Consider the following 19,556-nt stretch of genomic DNA (forward strand, 5'->3'; position numbering starts at 1 on the left):
CATTCATTTACAAATACCCTCTCACATACACGTCACCTTCTGAGAATATACTTCCCAGTATGTATATGGTTAGAAGAAGCCTGCGTCTCATATGGCCTTGTTATTTGTACACACTGTTGCTATACAAATCACAACATGTAAATAGGAAAATGTTGATGTTATTTTGTCACTTATTGGGAGCAGTATGCTAGATGGAGCCATTTACCTCCAGTATTTGTGCTAAGCTAGGCCAGCGGTGGGGGCGTCGGATAGAGTTACAGCACGCACGGAGATTAGAAGGGTATGTATGGACTTATCTGACTCTGGGGGATACGGTGAATAAGCTAAAGTCCCAAAAAGTCTGCGTGTTCCTTTAACATTCAGCAATATTATCAATTTGACTATACTGACATTATTGGACAATAACTAAACTGATAACATTACAGCTGATTTATAGCCGAATTGACCTCATTTCGTAATTGATGAACTTCGCACTTTGTGAACATTATCAGAGAAAAACAGACTGTGGAATGTCTCAACTGACAAATCAGAATCAAGCATTTCAGAAAGCTGTGTAATAAGCAATAACGTATTCTAAACTGTAACATTCTGAATTTCTGAAAAGCTTTTGTGAAACAATGCATGCATTTATTACCAAATTTTTTATATCTTTTTTTTGGCAGACATATAAAAGGTTGCAAGTTTCAAAATGAGACGGTGTCTGAAAACAATGTATACATTTAATGTATGTTATATACAAATACATGTGGAATAGAGAATAGTTCAAAAGATTTATTATTTCAGAAGTGCAGTCGTTCATCATAGGAATAGATTTCATATTACTGAAGTGAATTTAGGAAGCTGAAATCCAACTCACCATGAAGACACTGTGGTGTTGTTTATAGTAACTAGCACCAAGTTGGTCTGGTCTAGTAGCTCTCTGCAGTCTTCAAGCAGCTGCTTGATGTGGCTATAAATCATCACAATTGCCTGAGGAATGGGAAAGGTTTTGCCCTTGTTATCTTTAGGCCTATTTCTGGCTTCCCTGAATTCCTTCAGAAGCTTGAGTGCAACACATTCTGAAACCCTGTTGGCATCAGGTCTCTGGGCAGCCTGACCATGAGTCATGAACAGTCTGTGAATAAAAAGATGCATGATTGTATTATGTATGATTAGTATTCTATGGTTCATTATAGCTTTGTAAACATATAGACTGATTATGTTTTGGAATTGTATGGCAATGAGAGATAGACTTTATGATCTATCCTGGATCTCATCAAAACAGTTTTTTTTAAGTATTTTTAACCTTTGAAAGGAATTAAATTATACAGGGAGCATTCAACAAGACTCAAATTTAACCCCGGTGCACTACAATTTAACTCACCTCTCAGCTGCTTGCTGACCAGGGGCTGAGCCACTACGCTTCCGAGAAGCTCTCCAAGGACCTTCCAAGGTCTTTTTCTTGCACTTAAGGGAATACTTGGAGGGGGACTGATCAATGGTATGCAAATACGAATACAACCGCAAGATCTCTGCTATCTCGTTAGTTGATAAACCAGTGATCGTGCGGTTGAGACTGACGAGATAGCCTGCCAGGTTATCCACTGCCTCCCATCCAGGAACACCCCTTGAATCACATCTACTGTCCTAGAAATGGAAACAAAAACAGAATCCTGGATTAGGAAATTATTTTGATACTTTGATAAACCATTCACAAATTACAAGCATCAGGTATTAGAAACTTTACCGGAGCTGGTGTGCTGGGCCCAGCACAGGAAATGTCTTCAATGTCAGGACTGTAAGAGCCACCACTTGGCACACTGGTTTCCTAGATTTTTTAAAAACATTTTAAAGAGAAGAATAAACTTCAGTTACAAAATTGACTGTTCAAATTGACTATTATTAATCTTTTAATTAAATGAACGTTTAATCATGAAGCAACTCATTCATTGCTCCTAAAAACATTAACATTCCTATGTAATTTTAATTCAAAACGATCAAGAAAATTGACATTACCAGAGGTGAGATCAATGAATCACCATGACTGCTGGAACTTGCAAGGGTGTGTGTGCCCAAATTGAGGTCTGCCGCATCACATATAATGACATCCAGACACTCATCCTCCTGAACTTCAACCTCCATCTCTGGCAAGGCGATTTCATGTTGCTCCAGTGGAGAAAGCAGGTCTCCTCTGTCAGACTGTGCCAGCAAGTACTCCACAGCTATACGCTCATCTGCCATAAAGATTCAATAAACATTTTGTAATAAGAGCTATATATCAGGCTAAAGCAGTAGGCTACAGTGCATGTGATGAATGTAGTGTTGCTAATGAAAAATCTATTTTGCGATTAACATGAAAAATGTAAAAGAAAAAATCACAAAAGAAAAACTAAAACAAATACACTTCAACTTCACAAACTGACATATCTTATAACTAGGAACAAGCACCTTTACAGCAATGATCAGTCATGAAAACGATGGTCTGATTGGTTAGCGTTCAGGCAGCATGCAAAGCCTTTGAAAACACACAGTGATGCCTGGAATCACTATCGTAATAGTGTGTACAATGGTGAATCTTACCAGTGGGTTTCCCAGGAGGTTTGAATTCTGGCAGGAGTGCACATCCAAGGACTCTGTTGCTGAGGACATTCATGTGGGACATTAAACGTACATCATACATTTTAGTAAGTGATGTACCACTCATGTCCACAGCTTGATGAGCTCGGTTGATGTTCCACCTAGATGCACCCTCAAGCATGTACATCTGCGTATGTAGTGCATTACATCTCCAACCTGAAAGACAATGTTTCACATGATTAAAATACTATTATATAACCCCCCACTCAGAACCACCAGGCCTAAGAAAAAGGTTTGTTTCCAATTTGGTGCCTTTAATTTTCGAAGTCAGCAACTTCAGTATTGTGACAACACTATTTAAATATATGCATAATATTGTTTTATAATTTCAATTTACCTGGAATAAAAGTGCACTGGTGGCGATGGAAGCTTTCCAGAGAGGAGGACCCTCTGCCACACCTCAGTACATCCAGAACCTTGTCACCCTTCTGTAAACCGGAGCCCAGTTTTGTGTACAACTGAACACCGGGTGGATCTTGGATGCAAGGTAAGTGTTTCTGCTGTACCTCCCACACACGTGTCATGCTCTCTGGATTGATGAGGCGCAAACCAGTGGTGTCAGTCAGTTCCCACATGGAGTCCAGCAGTCCTTGTATCAAGACACGAGTTTCTTCAACTCCGCGTGTCCTCCTCCTGCAGTGCTTGGCCAGCTCACTGGAGGTGATGCTTGACAGGATTTGGGCCTCTGTTGAAATATGACCCCCATGTTTTTTTAAAAGCATGGTCTTTTTCGCCTCTTTAAGACGAGAGATGTCATCCTTGTCCCATTCAAATATACAGCTGGACAACTTGGAGCAGAAAGTGCCATACAGTGGATGGTGCTCCGTTGTAAGGCCAGCAGTAAACCGCCGCATGAAGTGGAACACATCAAGTCGCACTGTGATATTCCATGGTCGGAACCAGGTAAGAACTGGAGTCACGCCTACACCAATGAGAAACAAGGAGTGATTGTTTTCTCAGATTTACATTTGCATCATTAAAGAAATATAATAATGCTGTTTTACATAAGCTTTTGTCTACTTGATTAGAAAACACTGAACAGGGTTCTCATAGTAAATTGCTACTGTAAATAGAAATTAAGAATTTTAGAACCATTGTAAATAGATCTAAAAAAATATAAATTTCTATAGTAAATAGTTCTAAAAATTCTCTTTATGAGTGTTCTTAAAGAATATGAACAAACACCTAGAAAAACCATGTACAGGAATGAAATTTAGTTTTTAGTAATTTAGAAACATGCCTGAAATGGTTGCTAATATGAATTAGAAATACAAACACATTCATATTAGGTAAAGACTTAATGTAACAAACCTGTCTCGCTGCAGCAGTCCCGGTCAACGTAAATAACAGCTGGCTCTGGCTCCCCAGCATCCTTGTATCGCTTTACGATGCCCTGACACAAGTCATCTATGCCAGCTCCCTCACCAGTGGTTAGGACACAGTTCAGGACTTGGCCAAACTCATTGCCAACATTGGTAATCCATGTAGCAGTGTCCGCAATGCCACCAGCAAGCTTTTTAGTTATCTATATAAATACACAAACATTACAATCAGATAAAAATCTCTGAACATCAAGTTGAAATTAACATGCATTTGCCTCTTTTTATATACATTTACCTTCTTGGTAGAATCAAGCTTCAGGATGCTACCATATGTTGATGTTATGACACCCTTTAGCTCATCAATGTGACTCAGGATCTCGTTGGCATGAACCGTCTCAAACCACTGTGCCAGAGGTAGGGGGCAAAAAGGCGGTGGCTGCTGATATACCACTTCAGCCTGTGTCAGGGCACATTTCTTTTTGTGAAATTCACAGTCTGTCAGATAGTTAATGGTACGTCTTGCCCACTCCTCGCTGTGAACTTCTTCAAGCGCCTGCTGCAAGAAACTGGAGCTGTTCCCAGCAGTTCTAGGCTTCAACAAAGTCACACACTTCCTGTCAAGTGCAAGGTGAGTGGTAAGAACAGCAGGGAATTTGTTTCTGTGGGAGGGATCTAGTTGTTTGAGGATCTCCGAACTCCAAGGGCAGACAGGAATCTTACACTTACTGCAGCGAGGGTAGTCTACTCCAATTAAATAATATCTCGAGTCAATATCAATGACTTCCCTCACTTTTGTGTAGATTCCTGAATGGTGCATCTTCCTATTGCACTGTGTGCACTTCAGAGGAATACCCCACATTCTCATTGGGGCCCACAGAAACATACGCTGTCTAAAGTAGGTGTTAGGATCAGGAGGTGAAGTTGTAGGCTTGCTGGGACTTGGTGGATGAAACCAGTTTTGAGAAAACTGCTGCTTAAGTCGTCCTGTGGCGTCATATAGACACTGCGCGATCCACTTCTGGTCTGCTGGCTTAATAACTCGACAGAACTGTTTGGGGAGAAAACTCACCCAATTCACTACTGGAGGCCTCAGGTTAATTTCCAGGGATGGTGTTTGAGGTGCAGTTTGTGGAACGCCTTGCTGCTCTTCAATGTATGCGGGTGATTCAGTAAATGATGTTGTTGGAGAAGGTGTTGGTGGATCCACAGATTCTGTCCCTGCAAGACTGGTACAAGGATGATTAGTTTCAATGTGGTGAAGAAGTCCAACCGCACCCCAGACTTTTGCACCACACTGGTCACAACATTCTTGGACATGGTAATCTGACAGATGTTCGGAGAAACAGTCCACATCAATGTCTTCACCACAAAGACCACACTTTATTGAAGAACTGCTCTCTGGGACTGATCTTGAGCCTGCACTGCTCTCTGGGACTGATCTTGAGCCTGCACTGCTCTCTGGGACTGATCTTGAGCCTGCACTGCTCTCTGGGGCTGGTTTTGCGCCTGCACTGCTCAGTGGTCTTGCCTGAGCACCTGCACTGCTCCATGAGGCTGGTCTTGCCTGAGCACCTGCACTGCTCTCTGGGACTGATCTTGCCTGCGCACCTGCACTGCTCCATGAGGCTGGTCTTGCCTGCGCACCTGCACTGCTCCATGAGGCTGGTCTTGCCTGCGCACCTGCACTGCTCCATGAGGCTGGTCTTGCCTGCGCACCTGCACTGCTCCATGAGGCTGGTCTTGCCTGCGCACCTGCACTGCTCCATGAGGCAGGTTTTGCACCTGCACTGCTCTGTGGTCCTCCTTGCATGCCTGCACTGCTCTGTGGTCCTGCTTGCATGCCTGCACTGCTCTGTGGTCCTGCTTGCATGCCTGCACTGCTCTGTGGTCCTGCTTGCATGCCTGCACTGCTCTGTGGTCCTGCTTGCATGCCTGCACTGCTCTGTGGTCCTGCTTGCATGCCTGCACTGCTCTGTGGTCCTGCTTGCATGCCTGCACTGCTCTGTGGTCCTGCTTGCATGCCTGCACTGCTCTGTGGTCCTGCTTGCATGCCTGCACTGCTCTGTGGTCCTGCTTGCATGCCTGCACTGCTCTGTGGTCCTGCTTGCATGCCTAACACTGTCTGCTCTGCTGACTGTAAAAAAAGCATTAGTGTTTTCCCTAGGATTAGTGTTTTCCCTAGGTCTCAAAATCTGCAAATTATCAAAATCAAAACTTTGCTGAAAAACATGTTGTACACAATTACTACATGCAAACTGTCGTCTGATTCATAGGTTGTTGTTCTTTAAGGAAATGAATACACCTTTAAGTAGAATTGTAAAAACACCCACCTTCAGGTCTTTGTGCAGGCATCTTTTTACTGCGAGTTAAATTGACATTTATATGCATTTTATTCAAGTAACCTGTTATACCATTATAAAGACCTCACTGATTTACATTAAAAGCTAAGAAATTAATCTAGTGTACTGACAGCATTTGCACTAAATTGCACAGCTTTGCTCAGTTTGTGCGCATTATATATATATATATATATATATATATATATATATATATATATATATATATATATATATATATACACACACACACCTTTTTCTGACTATTATTTCATGTCAGGCTTTACAGCTCAAATAATGAACATTTTTCTCTTATTAAAAAATGTTTTTAAATTAGTAATGATCACCAGCATAGGTAAAATAATCACATTCATTACATACCTTATGATAACCACATTTGCAAGTGATTATTTTCCCAAATATATCATATGCACAGGTCTGTTTGTGTAATGGACAGTTATTAATTCTTTCCAAGGCATGCTTCCACTTCTTCGCCCCTGGCTTCTTGCCTGTTGAGAAGTGGTACTTCCCTTGGGCATACTTGCACATGATGTCATGCCAGTATGAGTCTGGTTTACCAGTCTTAGTCATGTCTATAAATATGAAACAACAGGGTAAATACGAGACAACTTGAGAACAACTTCAGAGAGATACAAATGAAATGAAATTTAAAGAAAAGGCTTAGGGGAAAACATTTAAGACAAATTTTATGTAGAAGAGGGATTTTACACATGGATGGTTGTCAAATTACGTATGTTTGTTAATTTAACCATGTTAAAAGACAATTTTTAAACTATGGTAAATAGAATGAATGATTACGTTGCACTAAATTCAAATTGGTGCAATGAGGGGTGCAGTGAGAGGTGCAGTGAGAGGTGCAGTGTGCAGTGAGACGTGAGGTGCAGTGAGAGGTGAGATGCAGTGAGGGGTGCAGTGAGTGGTGCAGTGAGAGGTGCAGTGAGAGGTGCAGTTAGAGGTGCAGTGAGAGGTGCAGTGAGAGGTGAGATGCAGTGAGGGGTGCAGTGAGAGGTGCAGTGAGAGGTGGGGTGCAGTGAGTGGTGCAGTGAGAGGTGAGGTGCAGTGAGAGGTGAGGTGCAGTGAGAGGTGAGGTGCAGTGAGAGGAGAGGTGCAGTGAGGGGTGCAGTGTGCAGTGAGAGGTGAGATGCAGTGAGAGGTGAGATGCAGTGAGAGTTGAGATGCAGTGAGAGGTGAGATGCAGTGAGAGGTGAGATGCAGTGAGAGGTGAGATGCAGTGAGAGGTGAGATGCAGTGAGAGGTGCAGTGAGGGGTGCAGTGAGAGGTGAGATGCAGTGAGAGGTGCAGTGAGGGGTGCAGTGTGCAGTGAGAGGTGAGATGCAGTGAGAGGTGAGATGCAGTGAGGGGTGCAGTGAGAGGTGCAGTGAGGGGTGCAGTGAGAGATGAGAGGTGAAGTGAGAGGAGCAGGGCCAGGGAGAAGAGAAGGCCCAAGGAGAGGGCAAGGTAAAGGTGTAAGAATGTGTGGTGGTGGCATTCCAAGGGCTGCAAGAACAGTAGTCAGTGATGAAATCCGTGCCACTATCATTGACCATGTAATCAACCACGGTCTTTCACTAAGAGAGGCTGGAAAAAAGTAAAGTTACTGTACATGTGGACATACAATTCCCAACCAAGAAATGTAGTGTAAAAACGGTGGACTGCATGTTTTGCATGTTTTTCAAACTGAAACACTAAAGTCTATGAAGTTTTTGTAATGTCAACAATAGCCAGTATTTTGAAACTGGGTGTACTTTGATTGACTGCATGTACCTTGTGACGTGAAAACAAGTGTTATTCTTTGACAGAATAATTTCATTCTGAGTCTGAGTCAGATTTTCAGTGTTTTGGTAAAGTTCGTGTATGCAGAGAAAGATGTGTTCTATTTTGAAATGAAGAGTGTGTTTTTCAAAATGTGTTTTTGAGAAGAAAATCGTCCATTTGGCCAATTGTGTTTTGTGGGTGTGAGTCTGTTTTAAGAGTTTAGAAAAATTATCTGAAGTATGGGTAAGCGCTTGTTAGCGATTGAAAAAAAAAAACTAATAAATTGAAAACAGTAAAAAGCAACAGAGAGTAAAAATAAAGCAGTTCATTATGTAAAACTTATAACATAATTAGTTTCTAAAGTTATTAGGCTTTTTATTACGGTTTTATTTGTACACTCTATGGTTAATACAAAACAAGTCACCACTCTGTATTTTAACATTAATCATCATAGGAATTATTATCCTCATTTATAGTCCATATACTGTTATCTTAAACCAGTCCGGCTAAGCTTTTGCAGTATGAAGGCCGCGATTTATATCACTATATCAAAACATGGCCTCCGAACTCTATATAAGTGTTAAAACAACGAATTACAAATAAAGATAGCTGAATTAAACGTGTGCAACCTAAACAGAATAGATAATTTTTCTCTTTCACGTTAAAATGTTAATTAAACTGTACTTGCCTGCATCAAAACACAAAACCGTCTCAGGTAGTGATGGGGTGAATGACGAGTCCTTTTCGCGCCGTCGCTCTTTATGACGGTGGTCACGAGACTATGTTTCGGCCAATGACTGTTTTGGCCCGTCCAGCCAATGGCTGTTTTGCCCCGCTGTTCGGAACTGTTAGGACCCGCTGTTCGGAACTGTTAGGACGTAATTTAGGATTGTTAGGACCTGTGTTAGGAATTGTTAGGACTTATTTAGATTGTGTTAGGAATTGTTAGGACTTATTTAGATTGTGTTAGGACTTGTGTTAGGACTTGTAACAAATGGTTAGGAATAGTTAGGCTGTCCATTCGCCGGAGGGTACGGCCACCTCGTCACTAGGCCTGCACATCTGCCCGAAGCTGGGGTGTTGTGTGTTTCTGCAGCTATTTTAAGGATGATGTCGTTAAAGTCGGCAGCAATGTCATTTGAACGGCTTTTCCATGCGCACTTGGCTCTCTCGAAACACTAGAGACATCAAACGACGAGGATGGGATTCGAACCCACACATAAAGAGCACAATAGATTAGCAGTCCATCGCTTTAACCAGTCGGCCACCTCGTCACTCGCCAGCACGACTGCCCGAAGCTGGGCTGTGGTGTGTTTCTGCAGCTATTTTAATGGTGATGTCGTTAAAGTCGGCAGCAATGTACTTTGAACGGCTTTTCCATGCGACATGGCTCTCTCGAAACACTAAAGACAACAAACGAAGACGATGGGATTCGAACACACGCATAAAGAGTGGATTAGCAGTCCATCGCCTTTACCATTCGGCCACCTTGTCACTCACCTGCACGTCTTTAGGAGGAAGGTTGGGAAACTCACAACTGTGTTGATAGAGGGAGATGTGCTTATGTTTCTTTTGTGTGCTGCTTCTGCTTTGTTGGTAAGAACCTAGAGAGAACGCCTGGGTCAAGAAAATGGCAGCATAGCCTACATTGGACCTCTCTCAGAATATGTTTGCAGTGTCCTTGCAATCTTCATTATCCTACCCAAACTGGTAGGGGGCTCATCGAATCGATCCAAAACTCAAACATGTTCTTGGAGATTGAGGCTTATAACTCTGCCCCTTTGTTACCAGGATACTCATAAGTATATCCCATAAAAAATACCGCACATTTTGTTCCTTGAGCTAAGAGAGAACAATTAATAAACCTCTATGTGCATTTCACTCACCTGTTTCATAGACACACCATGCAGCCGGCCGTTCCAAAAGGCTGATTACATGGCAGTTTAAAACGTGATACCACCCTGTCGTTCCATGTCCAGATAAAAGCACAGGAGACGTCGCTACCTTGTCTGGCTTTCTTTCGTCTGGCGAACGACGAGGATGGGATTTGAACCCACGCGTGCAGAGCTCAATGGCTTGTCCAGAATGAATCTGGCTTTCCTTCCTTTGGCATCTCTATAGGACAAGAGGCAGTCATTAGGCTGTTGTAGGCAACATGTAGGTCTACATGCACAGACAGATAGATAGGAAATTAAGCAACTACAATATAAGGTTGTATGTTTTTTCCACAGTCTCAACTATTTTGGTCAAGAATATTTCAAGTCTTAAGTTTCTGAGACACTGTTTCATTTATATTGTTATGCTAATGTGAAATAGTTTGTTCAGATCTCATCAGATGGCATGAACTGATGGTTGTCGGTTATTAAAAATGTAATCAAAACAGTTTAGTGATGAAAGAAATGGAAAAAAATGATACTCTCTCTCTCACTCACAATCTCTCTCTCTCTCTCTCTCTCTCTCTCTCTCTCTCTCTCTCTCTCTCACACACACACACACACACACACACACACATTCACATTCACTCACTCACTCTCTCTTTGAAAAAATGGCTGTTATTTTACAAACTGAATTTGTATGAGTACTGAACTGAAATCACAACACAAGCCAATCCTGTTTCTTCATGTTTGTTAAGAAATGATCATACCCACTCTTTCACTCACTCTTATTCTCTCTCACACACACTTTATAGCACTCTCTTTGAAAACAATTGGTATCATAAATTGTATGATGAATGACATGAATATATATTAAAATATCCAATTCAGTTTACATTGATGCCTATTTTCTGTGTCAATTTCTTATCCTATTGCAATAGACGTTATATGGTCAGATGGTGTAACCAATATTTTGTCTAAAATACTAATATTGTACAAAAAAGTTAATATGAATAATAATTTAATACTCTACTACACTGTAATAATGGGTGTTTAAACCATTTGTACTCAAATGGTCAAAGAATAGACATAAAACAAGATGTTTACAGCATATGGTCTTGCTCAGTACAACGAAAAACCCATATAATTTATAATAAAACATAATCTCATAGGATATTACTAAATAAACTACTAATTTCATGCAATTGCATGAACTCTAGGAGGTGTGAAATATTAGATATTGGTCATTTTTTGTGGTTACACCATTTGACAGTTTAACGGGCTGTCAGTTCTATCTTTTGTTAAAAATAGTATAAATGTCATATTAAATAATAATTAACATAGCGATCAGTTTTCTGACCGTCTTATCAAACTTAGCAGCGACATTTAACACTTGACACAGACACAAAATCGAGCATCTCTGTTCTAGTTTAATTTGATGGACACGAGAAAGACACGCAAAAGACACTTAAAAACGTTCAGTAAAGAAAATAATTAACATTGCGATCAGCGTTATCTCTTAAGGTTTGTGACCGTCTTATCAAACTTCACGAAAAACATCCAACGTTTGTCACAGCAGAAGTATTTACAAACACACCACATACTTTTACGATTTCAATTCAGTGATTTACATAATTTTAGTAAGTTCTACTTACTTTTAGTGTCGAGAGATATTCGCCGCCGGTAAATAAAGTTACCTCAGAATGAACTGTGACATCGTCTTCATCAGTCAGCCAATGAGAACACTGTGCGCACGGGGCCCTGTTTCGACGCATCTGATTGGCTCTTTTGCCCCCCTTGGAGCGGCAACTGTTTCGAAGCATATGATTGGCTCTTTTGCCCCGCTGTTGTTAGGAGTTAGGACACTGATAGGAGTTGTCAGGACTTTGTTAGGAGTTGTCAGGACTTTGTTAGGAGTTGTTAGGACTTTGTTTGGACTTGTTAGGACTTTGTTTGGACTTGTTAGGACTTTGTTTGGACTTGTTAGGACTTTGTTTGGACTTGTTAGGACTTTGTTAGGATTGATAGAGCAGTCCATTTAGTGGAGGTTACGGCCACCTCGTCACTCGCCTGCACAACTGCCCGAAGCTGGTGTGTTTCTGCAGCTATTTTAATGATGATGTCGTTAAAGTCGGCAGCAATGTCCTTTGAACGGCTTTTCCATGCGCACTTGGCTCTCTCGAAACACTAAAGACAACAAACGACGAGGATGAGATTCGAACCCACGCGTGCAGAGCACAATGGATTAGCAGTCCATCGCCTTAACCACTCGGCCACCTCGTCACTCCCCTGCTCATCTGCCCGAAGCTGGGCTGTGGTGTGTTTCTGCAGCTATTTTAAGGATGATGTCGTTAAAGTCGGCAGCAATGTCATTTGAACGGCTTTTCCATGCGCACTTGGCTCTCTCGAAACACTAGAGACATCAAACGACGAGGATGGGATTCGAACCCACACATAAAGAGCACAATGGATTAGCAGTCCATCGCTTTAACCAGTCGGCCACCTCGTCACTCGCCAGCACGACTGCCCGAAGCTGGGCTGTGGTGTGTTTCTGCAGCTATTTTAATGGTGATGTCGTTAAAGTCGGCAGCAATGTACTTTGAACGGCTTTTCCATGCGACATGGCTCTCTCGAAACACTAAAGACAACAAACGAAGACGATGGGATTCGAACACACGCATAAAGAGTGGATTAGCAGTCCATCGCCTTAACCATTCGGCCACCTTGTCACTCACCTGCACGTCTTTAGGAGGAAGGTTGGGAAACTCACAACTGTGTTGATAGAGGGAGATGTGCTTATGTTTCTTTTGTGTGCTGCTTCTGCTTTGTTGGTAAGAACCTAGAGAGAACGCCTGGGTCAAGAAAATGGCAGCATAGCTTACATTGGACCTCTCTCAGAATATGTTTGCAGTGTCCTTGCAATCTTCATTATCCTACCCAAACTGGTAGGGGGCTCATCGAATCGATCCAAAACTCAAACATGTTCTTGGAGATTGAGGCTTATAACTCTGCCCCTTTGTTACCAGGATACTCATAAGTATATCCCATAAAAAATACCACACATTTTGTTCTTTGAGCTAAGAGAGAACAATTAATAAACCTCTATGTGCATTTCACTCACCTGTTTCATAGACACACCATGCAGCCGGCCGTTCCAAAAGGCTGATTACATGGCAGTTTAAAACGTGATACCACCCTGTCGTTCCATGTCCAGATAAAAGCACAGGAGACGTCGCTACCTTGTCTGGCATTCTTTCGCAGAGGCAATATCATAGTCTATGAGGCTCATCCGAGACGTGATCTTTGCTGGTTGAAAACTTTACCCAATACCCCGCTGGGATGACTTGAAATACAGTAAGCCTTGGCAATTTTTGACAGTCTCTTGAGAGGCTTCATGACTTGTTGTAAAAGGGAATTTTGCTTTTGCTTTTTTTACATTCTGTTTTCGCTGTGGTGTTGAAAGCATAAGCTTGAAGGTGGCTGGTTTAGCCAGGATTTGGACCTCCCTTGAACGTGTTTTTGTATTTAAACTGATTATATCCATTAACCAGGAGGCTATCATAACTGAAATACAGCTATAATTAAAAGATTGCCATGAGCTGCACCCCTGCGGTTGACCTGTCCTCTAGGCTCCATGTGAAACTAAACACCAAAGATGGGACTCAAACCCATGCGCACAGAGCACAAAGGATTAGCAGTCCATCGCCTTAACCACGCAGCAACTCGCCTGCACGTAGAGTTTTTCTGCATCTATCTTTAGTATGATGACGTTATAGTTGGAAGCAAAAAGCTTTGCCAGGCACACTTGGCTTTCTTGAACACTAAAGACAACAAACGACGAGGATGGGATTCGAAGTGCAGAACACAATGGATTAGCAGTCCATCGCCTTAACCACGCAGCAACTCGCCTGCACGTAGAGTTTTTCTGCATCTATCTTTAGTATGATGACGTTATAGTTGGAAGCAAAAAGCAAAAAGCTTTGCCAGGCACACTTGGCTTTCTTGAACACTAAAGACAACAAACGACGAGGATGGGATTCGAACCCACGAGTGCAGAACACAATGGATTAGCAGTGCATCGCCTTAACGACTCGGCCACCTCGTCACTCACCTGCTCATCTGCCCGAAGCTGGGCTGTGGTGTGTTTCTGCAGCTATTTTAAGGATGATGTCGTTAAAGTCGGCAGCAATGTCATTTGAACAGCTTTTCCATGCGAACTTGGCTCTCTCGAAACACTAAAGACATCAAACGTCGTGGATGAGATTCGAACCCACGCGTGCAGAGCACAATGGATTAGCAGTCCATCGCCTTAACCACTCGGCCACCTCGTCACTCGCCTGCACAACTGCCCGAAGCTGGTGTGTTTCTGCAGCTATTTTAATGATGATGTCGTTAAAGTCGGCAGCAACGTACTTTGAACGGCTTTTCCATGCGCACTTGGCTCTCTCGAAACACTAAAGACAACAAACGCCTATGATGGGATTCGAACAAACGCATGAAGAGCACAATGAATCAGCAGTCCATCACCTTAACCATTCGGCCACCTCGTCACTCACCTACACGTCTTTAGGAGGAAGGTTGGGAAACTCACAACTGTGTTGATAGAGGGAGATGTGCATATGTTTCTTTTGTGTGCTGCTTCTGCTTTATTGGTAAGAACCTAGAGAGAACGCCTGGGTCAAGAAAATGGCAGCATAGCTTACATTGGACCTCTCTCAGAATATGTTTGCTGTGTCCTTGCACTCTTCATTATCCTACCCAAACTGGTAGGGGGCTCATCGAATCGATCCCAAACTCAAACATGTTCTTGGAGATTAAGGGTTATAACTCTGGCCCTTTGTAACCAGGATAGCCATAAGTATCTCCCATCAAAAGTACCGCACATTTTGTTCTTTGAGCTAAGAGAGAACAATTAATAAACCTCTATGTGCATTTCACTCACCTGTTTCATAGACACACCATGCAGCCGGCCGTTCCAGAAGGCTGATTACATGGCAGTTTAAAACGTGATACCACCCTGTCGTTCCATGTCCAGATAAAAGCACAGGAGACGTCGCTACCTTGTCTGGCATTCCTTCGCAGAGGCAATATCATAGTCTATGAGGCTCATCCGAGACGTGATCTTTGCTGGTTGAAAACTTTACCCAATACCCCGCTGGGATGACTTGAAATACAGTCAGCCTTGGCAATTTTTGACAGTCTCTTGAGAGGCTTCATGACTTGTTGTAAAAGGGAATTTTACTTTTGCTTTTTTTACATTCTGTCTTCGCTGTGGTGTTAAAGCATAAGCTTGAAGGTGGCTGGTTTAGCCAGGATTTGGACCTCCCTTGAACGTGTGTTTGTATTTTAAATGATTATATCCATTAACCAGGGGGCTATTATAACTGAAATACAGCTATAATTAAAAGATTGCCATGAGCTGCACCCCTGCGGTTGACCTGTCCTCTAGGCTCCCTGTGAAACTAAACACCAAAGATGGGACTCAAACCCATGCGCACAGAGCACAAAGGATTAGCAGTCCATCGCCTTAACCACGCAGCAACTCGCCTGCACGTAGAGTTTTTCTGCATCTATCTTTAGTATGATGACGTTGTAGTTGGAAGCAAAAAGCTTTGCCAGGCACACTTGGCTTTCTTGAACACTAAAGACATCAAACGACGAGGATGGGATTCGAACCCACGCGTGCAGAGCACAATGGATTAGCAGTCCATCGCCTTAACCACTCGGCCACCTCGTCACTCGCCTGCACAACTTCCCGAAGCTGGTGTGTTTCAGCAGCTATTTTAATGATGATGTCGTTAAAGTCGGCAGCAATGTCCTTTGAACGGCTTTTCCATGCGCACTTGGCTCTCTCGAAACACTAAAGACAACAAACGACGAGGATGGGATTCGAACCCACGCGTGCAGAGCACAATGGATTAGCAGTCCATCGCCTTAACCACTCGGCCACCTCGTCACTCACCTGCTCATCTGCCCGAAGCTGGGCTGTGGTGTGTTTCTGCAGCTATTTTAAGGATGATGTCGTTAAAGTCGGCAGCAATGTCATTTGAACGGCTTTTCCATGCGCACTTGGCTCTCTCGAAACACTAGAGACATCAAACGACATGGATGGGATTCGAACAAACGCGTGCAGAGCAGAATGGATTAGCAGTCCATCGCGTTAACCACTCGGCCACCTCGTCACTCACCTGCTCATCTGGCCGAAGCTGGGCTGTAGTGTGTTTCTGCAGCTATTTTAAGGATGAAGTCGTTAAAGTCGGCAGCAATGTAATTTGAACGGCTTTTCCATGCGCACTTGGCTCTCTCGAAACACTAAAGACATCAAACGACGAGGATGGGATTCGAACCCACGCGTGCAGAGCACAATGGATTAGCAGTCCATCGCCTTAACCACTCGGCCACCTCGTCACTACGCCTGCACATCTGCCCGAAGCTGGGGTGTGGTGTGTTTCTGCAGCTATTTTAAGGATGATGTCGTTAAAGTCGGCAGCAATGTCATTTGAACGGCTTTTCCATGCGCACTTGGCTCTCTCGAAACACTAGAGACATCAAACGACGAGGATGGGATTCGAACCCACACATAAAGAGCACAATGGATTAGCAGTCCATCGCTTTAACCAGTCGGCCACCTCGTCACTCGCCAGCACGACTGCCCGAAGCTGGGCTGTGGTGTGTTTCTGCAGCTATTTTAATGGTGACGTCGTTAAAGTCGGCAGCAATGTACTTTGAACGGCTTTTCCATGCGACATGGCTCTCTCGAAACACTAAAGACAACAAACGAAGACGATGGGATTCGAACACACGCATAAAGAGTGGATTAGCAGTCCATCGCCTTAACCATTCGGCCACCTTGTCACTCACCTGCACGTCTTTAGGAGGAAGGTTGGGAAACTCACAACTGTGTTGATAGAGGGAGATGTGCTTATGTTTCTTTTGTGTGCTGCTTCTGCTTTGTTGGTAAGAACCTAGAGAGAACGCCTGGGTCAAGAAAATGGCAGCATAGCTTACATTGGACCTCTCTCAGAATATGTTTGCAGTGTCCTTGCAATCTTCATTATCCTACCCAAACTGGTAGGGGGCTCATCGAATCGATCCAAAACTCAAACATGTTCTTGGAGATTGAGGCTTATAACTCTGCCCCTTTGTTACCAGGATACTCATAAGTATATCCCATAAAAAATACCGCACATTTTGTTCTTTGAGCTAAGAGAGAACAATTAATAAACCTCTATGTGCATTTCACTCACCTGTTTCATAGACACACCATGCAGCCGGCCGTTCCAAAAGGCTGATTACATGGCAGTTTAAAACGTGATACCACCCTGTCGTTCCATGTCCAGATAAAAGCACAGGAGACGTCGCTACCTTGTCTGGCATTCTTTCGCAGAGGCAATATCATAGTCTATGAGGCTCATCCGAGACGTGATCTTTGCTGGTTGAAAACTTTACCCAATACCCCGCTGGGATGACTTGAAATACAGTCAGCCTTGGCAATTTTTGACAGTCTCTTGAGAGGCTTCATGACTTGTTGTAAAAGGGAATTTTGCTTTTGCTTTTTTTACATTCTGTTTTCGCTGTGGTGTTGAAAGCATAAGCTTGAAGGTGGCTGGTTTAGCCAGGATTTGGACCTCCCTTGAACGTGTTTTTGTATTTAAAATGATTATATCCATTAACCAGGGGGCTATCATAACTGAAATACAGCTATAATTAAAAGATTGCCATGAGCTGCACCCCTGCGGTTGACCTGTCCTCTAGGCTCCATGTGAAACTAAACACCAAAGATGGTACTCAAACCCATGCGCACAGAGCACAAAGGATTAGCAGTCCATCGCCTTAACCACGCAGCAACTCGCCTGCATGTAGAGTTTTTCTGCATCTATCTTTAGTATGATGACGTTATAGTTGGAAGCAAAAAGCTTTGCCAGGCACACTTGGCTTTCTTGAACACTAAAGACAACAAACGACGAGGATGGGATTCGAAGTGCAGAACACAATGGATTAGCAGTCCATCGCCTTAACCACGCAGCAACTCGCCTGCACGTAGAGTTTTTCTGCATCTATCTTTAGTATGATGACGTTATAGTTGGAAGCAAAAAGCAAAAAGCTTTGCCAGGCACACTTGGCTTTCTTGAACACTAAAGACAACAAACGACGAGGATGGGATTCGAACCCACGAGTGCAGAACACAATGGATTAGCAGTGCATCGCCTTAACGACTTGGCCACCTCGTCACTCACCTGCTCATCTGCCCGAAGCTGGGCTGTGGTGTGTTTCTGCAGCTATTTTAAGGATGATGTCGTTAAAGTCGGCAGCAATGTCATTTGAACAGCTTTTCCATGCGAACTTGGCTCTCTCGAAACACTAAAGACATCAAACGTCGTGGATGGGATTCGAACCCACGCGTGCAGAGCACAATGGATTAGCAGTCCATCGCCTTTACCACTCGGCCACCTCGTCACTACCCCTGCACAACTGCCCGAAGCTGGTGTGTTTCTGCAGCTATTTTAATGATGATGTCGTTAAAGTCGGCAGCAACGTACTTTGAACGGCTTTTCCATGCGCACTTGGCTCTCTCGAAACACTAAAGACAACAAACGCCTATGATGGGATTCGAACAAACGCATGAAGAGCACAATGAATCAGCAGTCCATCACCTTAACCATTCGGCCACCTCGTCACTCACCTACACGTCTTTAGGAGGAAGGTTGGGAAACTCACAACTGTGTTGATAGAGGGAGATGTGCATATGTTTCTTTTGTGTGCTGCTTCTGCTTTATTGGTAAGAACCTAGAGAGAACGCCTGGGTCAAGAAAATGGCAGCATAGCTTACATTGGACCTCTCTCAGAATATGTTTGCAGTGTCCTTGCACTCTTCATTATCCTACCCAAACTGGTAGGGGGCTCATCGAATCGATCCCAAACTCAAACATGTTCTTGGAGATTAAGGGTTATAACTCTGGCCCTTTGTAACCAGGATAGCCATAAGTATCTCCCATCAAAAGTACCGCACATTTTGTTCTTTGAGCTAAGAGAGAACAATTAATAAACCTCTATGTGCATTTCACTCACCTGTTTCATAGACACACCATGCAGCCGGCCGTTCCAGAAGGCTGATTACATGGCAGTTTAAAACGTGATACCACCCTGTCGTTCCATGTCCAGATAAAAGCACAGGAGACGTCGCTACCTCGTCTGGCATTCTTTCGCAGAGGCAATATCATAGTCTATGAGGCTCATCCGAGACGTGATCTTTGCTGGTTGAAAACTTTACCCAATACCCCGCTGGGATGACTTGAAATACAGTCAACCTTGGCAATTTTTGACAGTCTCTTGAGAGGCTTCATGACTTGTTGTAAAAGGGAATTTTACTTTTGCTTTTTTTACATTCTGTCTTCGCTGTGGTGTTAAAGCATAAGCTTGAAGGTGGCTGGTTCAGCCAGGATTTGGACCTCCCTTGAACGTGTGTTTGTATTTTAAATGATTATATCCATTAACCAGGGGGCTATTATAACTGAAATACAGCTATAATTAAAAGATTACCATGAGCTGCACCCCTGCGGTTGACCTGTCCTCTAGGCTCCCTGTGAAACTAAACACCAAAGATGGGACTCAAACCCATGCGCACAGAGCAC

General features: G+C 43.1%; 8 non-coding genes across 8 annotated transcripts; 4 read left to right on the forward strand and 4 right to left on the reverse strand.

The window, feature by feature from the left end:
* Nucleotides 1-12,125: 12,125 nt before the first annotated feature.
* Nucleotides 12,126-12,207, reverse strand: trnas-gcu (transfer RNA serine (anticodon GCU)). Its single transcript has one exon. It is a non-coding gene; the product is annotated as a tRNA-Ser (tRNA).
* Nucleotides 12,208-13,173: 966 nt separating this feature from the next.
* LOC143741902 (U4 spliceosomal RNA) lies at nucleotides 13,174-13,314 on the forward strand. Its single transcript, XR_013205271.1, has one exon. It is a non-coding gene; the product is annotated as a U4 spliceosomal RNA (small nuclear RNA).
* Nucleotides 13,315-14,994: 1,680 nt separating this feature from the next.
* On the forward strand, nucleotides 14,995-15,135 carry LOC143741839 (U4 spliceosomal RNA). Its single transcript, XR_013205250.1, has one exon. It is a non-coding gene; the product is annotated as a U4 spliceosomal RNA (small nuclear RNA).
* A 444-nt stretch (nucleotides 15,136-15,579) lies between these two features.
* Nucleotides 15,580-15,661, reverse strand: trnas-gcu (transfer RNA serine (anticodon GCU)). The gene has a single exon. It is a non-coding gene; the product is annotated as a tRNA-Ser (tRNA).
* A 137-nt stretch (nucleotides 15,662-15,798) lies between these two features.
* On the reverse strand, nucleotides 15,799-15,880 carry trnas-gcu (transfer RNA serine (anticodon GCU)). The gene has a single exon. It is a non-coding gene; the product is annotated as a tRNA-Ser (tRNA).
* Nucleotides 15,881-16,250: 370 nt separating this feature from the next.
* On the reverse strand, nucleotides 16,251-16,332 carry trnas-gcu (transfer RNA serine (anticodon GCU)). The gene has a single exon. It is a non-coding gene; the product is annotated as a tRNA-Ser (tRNA).
* A 967-nt stretch (nucleotides 16,333-17,299) lies between these two features.
* LOC143741701 (U4 spliceosomal RNA) lies at nucleotides 17,300-17,440 on the forward strand. Its single transcript, XR_013205198.1, has one exon. It is a non-coding gene; the product is annotated as a U4 spliceosomal RNA (small nuclear RNA).
* Nucleotides 17,441-19,121: 1,681 nt separating this feature from the next.
* Nucleotides 19,122-19,262, forward strand: LOC143741727 (U4 spliceosomal RNA). The gene has a single exon (XR_013205210.1). It is a non-coding gene; the product is annotated as a U4 spliceosomal RNA (small nuclear RNA).
* The last annotated feature ends 294 nt before the right edge of the window (nucleotides 19,263-19,556 follow it).

The sequence above is a fragment of the Siphateles boraxobius genome, unplaced genomic scaffold (assembly GCF_051911475.1).
Source record: "Siphateles boraxobius isolate OS27281-9 unplaced genomic scaffold, OSU_SipBor_1 1, whole genome shotgun sequence".
In the NCBI taxonomy this organism is placed as follows: Eukaryota; Metazoa; Chordata; class Actinopteri; order Cypriniformes; family Leuciscidae; genus Siphateles; species Siphateles boraxobius.